The sequence below is a fragment of the Zonotrichia leucophrys genome, chromosome 3 (assembly GCF_028769735.1).
Source record: "Zonotrichia leucophrys gambelii isolate GWCS_2022_RI chromosome 3, RI_Zleu_2.0, whole genome shotgun sequence".
Lineage (NCBI taxonomy): Eukaryota > Metazoa > Chordata > Aves > Passeriformes > Passerellidae > Zonotrichia > Zonotrichia leucophrys.
Genome location: NC_088172.1, coordinates 79,276,983 through 79,284,733, shown reverse-complemented (window position 1 = coordinate 79,284,733; position 7,751 = coordinate 79,276,983).

Sequence of the window (7,751 nt, the reverse complement as noted above, 5' to 3'; positions counted from 1 at the left end):
TTGCTAATTCTCTAGCATGTGAACATATGTAGTGTTGGTATCCATCTCCAGAAAAGTGTTAGTGTTAATTTTCTGGGATTCTCCACTGCCAACCACCTCCTGCTAAGGATTTTTACATTTACTTAAAGGACTTAAGGATTTCATACCTGCCATGTGAGGTGAACTCTGGCTGCCTCTGCCTGCCCATATTTGTGAGGTTGCTGATGTTCAGTAGTTGCTCTTTTTAGTGTCTAAAGATGCCTGAGAAATCAAGGCCACTTCCTCACAGTCAGGTAGTCCTTGTCCCAAAGACCTTATGAAGCAGAAACTTTAGAGAGAGAAGAAAGAAGTTTTTTCCCCTGTTCTTGCTGACTGACAAGAGTTTGCCTGACATGATACCTTGCTGTGATACAGGCAGAGGGGAGAAAGAAACATAAAGCACAAACGTGGTTCTAGCACATGTAACCTCTTTATTCTGGGCAACCCCAAGAGTGACCCTGCCCTTCAGCACTGAGTGTGGCAGGACATTAACTGCTAACCACCTATGTGCCTGTCAACAGATGGGGGTGACAAACAGAAGATGGAAAGGAAGGCATGGATACAAAGACAAGGTAAAGAACAAAGTGAACTGCTGCAGAGCAGCAGCATCTTATGAAGTACTCCTGCACTTTCAGGGACACCAGGAGATACAAGTTGGTGGCCTATTTGTGTTATACAATGTGCACAGTACATCTAGGAAGTGACACTGTTGAAGTTACCACCACAGGAGCACTGTAGTTACCAGTACTTTACCAACACATACATACTCATAAAACCCAGAAATATGGATGCCTTATAATTTACTAATATTTCTTTTTGGTCAAGTTTGTCAGCTGTATTAGGATGAGGGCTAGGAATCCTGATGTTTCTGTCAGAAAGAAAATCTGCTCACATACAAGTGAAGCCACCTGTCTTTTGTGAAATTCCAGTGCAAACTCCAGTTTGTAAATTGTGTAGTTGAATTTACACAAGATGCCAACACAACCTTGATATAGTGCTCCGTGACACTTACCTTGCTCAATATGTTTTTTCAAATCACTGTGGGGAGCACTGAGCACACTGCAGCAAAAGGGAATAATGTCAGGAAAACTGCCTGGGTTTTGAAGGAACCCAGTACAGTATTAAGGAAACACTGGGAATATAATGACTTTTCTGTCCTTTGGTGTGATTAAGCACATAAATGCTCTGGGTTTAAGGGCACATTGGTAACTCAAATGTTCTGGTATTTGAAGCTGTAGTATGTATGTCAGTTTAAATCCAGATAGCCAGGGATTAATATCAAGGCTTATTTTAATACAGAAACCACACAGGATTAAATGAACTACTTGCTTTTCTTCTTGTACAGAGAGAGTGAAAATAACTCCTGAAGAGCTCAAGATTTATGCATCATTTAAGTCCTGTTCTGATGCTGCTAAGTAGAGCATTGTGATGTATGTCTGCGTAAAGGTGACCTTAGCACAGCAGGAGTACCCCAAGGTGTTTATCTGGCCCCTGCCAGGACATGTGAGAGAACTGAAACTCTTCTTAAAGACAGATTTATAGCACCAGTAAGAACCTGATGAGACCAACAATTCTCCAAGGGTTTTCTGGCAAAACCTTCAACATAAGTGTTTTATTTAAATATTTATTGAATTCTGTACTGTGTCTCATAAAAGGTATTTGTCTTATTTAAATGTCTTTTACATGACTACTTTTAAATCTTGCTTCTAATCTAACCCCTTTAATCAAGATCTTTTTATTTTAAATTAAACCACTACATGGGGATTGTACAGTTTATTGCTGATTTACAGCCTAAACCATTGGTTTTCGACAGTTTTCCAAAATAAGACCCAGGCTGCCAGAGACTGGCATGATGGAGCTCCTGCTGGAGCCTGCCTGCCAGCAGATGTATAGCAGTCTTCCATGGACAAATAAGATTAAATTCCCTTTAAGGTCAATAGCATTGTTCACTTGTGCTATTGAAACAAAATCTCAATTTCAAAGAATTTAAATTCATATGTATCAATTATGATGCTCTAGTCTGATTTCTTTCAGACAACTGACCAAAGTAATCTAGAAATTCCTATTTAAAGTCCAGAGCTCTCCTCTGAAAAGTAGTCAAGCTTCTAGGAAGACATCCTTTCTTGTCACAGAAACTATGAACAACACGGAATTCAGTAAACCCAACTATCTTTCACTGTTAAAAACATGCAGATACATGCACGAATTGTATCAAGAGTTTCAGATATTCATAACACTAGATCACTCCTAGCTTTTTTGAGTCTTCCTTCCCATGGGGTTTATTGCAATCTTTGCATGCACAAAGGCTCTGATTTATTTTTTTTTTACTTCTTATGGAAATTGTATTTTGACCAGCAATCATGACACTGAATAAAAGCACAGAATCTAGACACTCTGAGTTCTGTGATTCTGTGGGAGCAGATAAAGGATACTTGTGGCTATGAATGACAATGTGGGGCATTCAAGCCACCCTTCCAGTCACTGCTGCCTTCTATGGGTCCAGAGAACCTAGAGTCCATGGGGAAGCAAGTAGGAAGGAAAACACCACACGTGTTAAATCCCCAGCCTTTTCTATCAGCATAGAAAATAGTCACAGACCAGCTCCTGACACCAGAATGCAGGATCAGTGCATTGCTGCCAGTCTGAGGGATGGATAAATGCCACACTTAAATATTCACAGAAGAACTGAAATGATTTAGCTAAAAAGTATTGCAGCACATTTCTTTAGTTCAACGAGTGTGGCAGTGTGTGTACCTACATACTCTGTACCAGGATCAGGAAGGTTTAAAGGGAACACAGAGTTAAACTGGTGCAATATCATCCCTCTAATGAACCTGATCCATTTCCTCTGTGTAATGAACTGGCTTTCAGACTCCACTGCCTTGTCTGCACCACCACTTATACTGCCAAGAAGAGGGTACCTTACCAAATCAGCGGGGGGATATTTCTTATCAGATGAAAAATCAAGGCAAAACCAAGGCAAATCTAATAATGACTTAATGCCTTTCCTGTTTGGTTTTTTATTTATAAATCAATCCAGGAAATGGCAGTGGCTATAGGTCAGTATGATTGATCTCCATAAGTCTATGGGTATGGGAGTAATTGCTTATTTGACATGTGTGTGTGTCCATCAGGTTACTTTGCTAAGCAAATTCCTCTGTAAATAATCTTGTCAAATGACACAGGGACAAATTCTGTCCAGCCTGTACTTTATATACAAGCTGCTAGCAATTCTAGGACTGTTTCTGTAGATCCTAGTGAAATGAAATCTTGTCCAAGAGTTGACATGACTACTACCATCTTACCAGGTACAGTGAAGATCCTTGCTGCATAGTCCTGTATAACAGTGCTGGAGCAACTCTGGGATGCTGCAGCACCTGGATGTCCTGCTACTGCAACAGCTGACTCCTACCCAGCTCACAAAGCTACAGTCCTTAGGGCTGGCAGCCTGAAGAGGCAGAGAGCACTCAGAGGATGCAGTATTTCACAGACTTACCCCTGGAACACGGCAGGCATCAATTATGTGTGTGACACACGCACGGGTAATGCACCGCCTCTGCAATTGCTCTGTGCTGCACTGTTAGGGAAGGTGTTAAGCTGTGGAAAACAAAAGGCAGGAGGAGGTGAAAATTGAATGAAGGTCGATTTTATTTCTTTTATACAATGCCAGAAAGGTCTAGTTCCTGGCCTTTGCTCCTTTGAGACCTCCCATCTGAGACATGGGCTGCATGGAGAAGTACATGCCCCACAGATAGCCAGCTACCTGTGAATAAGCAGAGATCTTATTTGTCTAAGAGTTCCCTTGCTAAGTAGCACCAGTGTCCTGTGGACAATGGAGTGCAAGTTCTTGCCCTGCAGTCTTTCTTTAGCCCCAGGAACAGGGAATCCAATGCATCTACAAGATTTGAGGTAATCAGAGGCCACAATGCCATGCACAGACACATGAGAGGAGCTGGGATCTGTCAGAGTTCCTTTGGTTGTCAGCTCTATTCTGATACATACTAGAAATATTATCCCTTGCTTTGTAAGAATAAGCTTATTTGCTCAGGATTTGTATTTGAGGCATGACTCTAACGCTGTCTGCCTTAGTCATTCAGCAGGAAATCTGCAGTCTCTCACTGAAATTATAGCAAGTCCCATATTTGCTCTGTATATGTTATGTAAGAGTTACTATTCTGGGCTATGCTAAATTTAAAAGAGAAATCTATCAGGGACTCCCACCAGCAACTTGGACATTGAAATGTTCAGGAGAATCTCCTTCTTTGATTAGGCAGATTGTGAGCAGAAAGGCAGAGTTTGAAGCTTAATTTACATCCCAGTTCAAGTCAAAAGAGAAAATTGTAAAGCCCTAGACAAATTGTCAATGATACTGTAATTTAATTTACCCCCAGAATAAAATTTCAGTTACAGTGACACACAGCATTTATAAGGGGGCATATCCTGAGGTCCCTCACCAATAGATTAAAATCCTTTTCTAGACTGGTTTGGGAGGGTCTGGTGTACACGTGATACAAACCATAGATAGCCTATAGTCAAGCCATGTAGGCTTATTAGAACCTTGTGAAAATAAGCTCTCTTCACTCCTGAATGTTCATGGCTTAGGTGGGGCTCACACACAGACCTTGTACTGCTTTACCTCCTACAAGTGATTTTTAACTACTTTTAAGTAGTTAAAATATCAAGTGAATGCCACAGAATTTGTGATCGATTGTTTGTTCCTTTCACCCTACCCACATTCTACTAAACAGCAACAACAATTGGATAACTTCTTAATTTACCAGCACTAAGACAATTATAAGAGGGAAGAAAGAGATAAACACTAGAAGCTACATGTTCAAATGTTTACTGGCACCTAAATGTATGGCATAAACCTGTAGAAACCTAGATGTTTTGATCAATGTTTATAACATAATGAATACACACTGTCTCTGAAAACTTTTCATTTAATGACATAGGACAGCAGATTGTAAAAAGGCTTGAATAACTCTTTTTGGAAAGCTTTAGCAAGAAGGCACATAAAGTGAGACTCCCCAGAGGATGATGTTTGATGTGACAAACAGGTCAATACCTAAAACCGTGACTGATCCCACTCTGCTCTCTATCCTGCTCCAGGCAATCTCATTCAGTTCAAATCCAGCTCCAAAGGCTATGTAAGGCTTCAAAAGGTGCACGAGCTTTCTGTCCAGCGTTTCCTGAGGTGCTCTGTGCATGGCAGAGGGGGAAGCCTGTTCCAACCCGGGCTAAGTCAGTTTGCTCCACCAGCACCAGGGTGACACTACCGACTGCCACCTGCATTTAAGGAATGATGGAACTGGCCAACAGGTTATTTTCCCCAAATACTCGCTTCCAATTCAAGGTTTTACCGTTAAACACCTTATCATGGGCCAGGCTAGGTGAAAGAAAGCCCCTGAGGTTTTTAAATCTCGGCGAAACGCTGAGAGTTGTGTTTTCAGCTCTCATTCAGGAGGAGTAGAGCACAGGCTCACCGTGAACAGGAATGGTGCATATTTATCACCGTGGTTTTTCACATGTTTGGCAACCGGTGTGTTGCAGCGTGACCAGCAGTTCTTTGCCGCTGATGGGTTTCCACCGGGAAGGTGCCTTCCCACACGCTGGGAAGGAGCTGGGGCTCATTGAGACACCCGAAAATCCCCATCTCCACCCAGCACAGGGAGGCATCACAGGTGGGCTACTGAAACTGCTGCTGCTTGCTGTGCCGACAATTAGGCGGCCCGACAACACTTTGAAACGCTTGTATTTCTCCCCATAACAAGAAGGACAACGTTCCCCTGAGCCGGCGTCGCTCCCGGGCCGGCGGTGCCGCTTCCCCCCGCCCCGCTCCCGCCGCCGTCCCTCAGGGGCCACAAGATGGCGCCGCGCCGCTCCCAACATGGCGGGCGCGGGCCGTGGCAGGGGGGCCGGAGGTGTTGCGCTGCGGGGCACTGCTCCTTTTGCCGAGGGAAAACGCGGGGCCTCGGGTGTGACAGCCCTGCCCTCGGCCTCAAGTGCCACGGAGGGGAAAACGCGGGGCTGCGGGTGTGACAGCCCTGCCCTCGGCCTCAAGTGCCACGGAGGGGAAAACGCGGGGCCTCGGGTGTGACAGCCCTGCCCTCGGCCTCAAGTGCTACGCAGGACACGCAGGGGAGGAAGGCTTGCTGGGGAAGAAGGCTCAACCATCCCAGCACACTCCAAGGGACTACAAGACCCTCGCTTGTGGTCAAGTAGTAATACTTGACACATGTGTGCCACACATGCAAACTTCTTGTCCGCAGATTTTCAGGTTTTAATTTTCCTTTGTGTGAAAAACGCCAATCACTTGTTTTTAAAATTTTAAAAGTTTAAAAGTAATAAAATGGTTATAAAAATAGTAATACAATTAGAGTAATAATAATTTTGACAATTTGAATTAGGAGAATATGAGACAATAGAAACAAAGAGTTACGGACGTCCGGGTACCTTTTTCTGGGCAACATAAGCCTGAAAAAGGACCCCGTTAACAAAGGATTAACCCTTAAAAACAATAGCCTGTTTCATATTCATACACCTCATACATTATGCATAAATTCCATTCAAATACAGGATTCTGTCTGGTCATCGTCAACTTCTTCCTATTCCTAATGGCGTCTCCTGAGCGAAGTTCGTTTCTCCTGATACTGGTGCAATAAAGTCTCTTTCTCTGAAAGATTTAGGTGTCCTGTGACTGCTATCTCAGTGTGAGTCCTTTCTTTAAAAAAAGCATGCTACATATCATAGTTTCTATTTTAACATTTTGTTATAACCTAAAACTATATTTAACACACTACTTAAGAGAATTAATACAGCAGTACTTTCTAACACAACAGATATAATATTAATTTTAAGGTTTGTGAAAAGCCAATCCTAAAATACGCATTTTTCACACTTTGTTTAAGAAACGAAGTAATTACACAAAGATCTTCAGCAAAGTCCTGTAATGGGTCAGGGACAAAGCAGGGCACGAGCAGCAGGGCGCTGAGCTGCTGGTCCTTATGGGAATGCTCGTGCTTCAGCTGGGATACTCCAAATAACCACTGCTCTGTGCAGCCAGAGCTTTTCAAGCCAAGACCTTCATGGAGCTGAAAGCCAAACGTGACTGAAACCCCGTGTGTATCAAAAGTGGAGAAATCCCAGCCAATTGTGGTGTGCTGTCAACATTAACCAGGCTAAGTGGGGTATTACAGCTCCAAAGAATCACCACTGCTCTTATAGGTGAGAATAATTGTACCACATTTCAATCCAGCACCAGGACAAAGAAAAGAAGGCTTAGAGGCAAGTAGTTGCACAGAAAATTCTTAGTTTTTATCTTTTGGAGAAGCTATATGGAAAATTTCAGGTCTGTAGTCCATGAATAGCTGCTAAGTGCAGCCACATTAGTGAGAAAACTCTAAAATATACAAAAATCTCTGCACTTTTAGAACACTTCCCATTGGTGTAACTTGTAATGGGGATCAGTGCCAACTCTGGGATTTTAATTCAGGACTTTTACTTCTCAGCCATCTGGGTTCCTGTGTAACAGTGCTGTGATAGAAAATTATCCCCATGTAGCCAATTGCACCTTCAGAAATTTGGGAAAGGTGGGCTTCCCCCTCCTGCTGAAGTGGTGTACAGGCTGTTGAGAGAGTGAGAGAGTATCATACTGGGTTTTCCTCCCAGGACCCTTCTGGGAATTGCATAATTCAGAATCTGTGCCAGAAGGAGTGGATGTACTTAGGAGT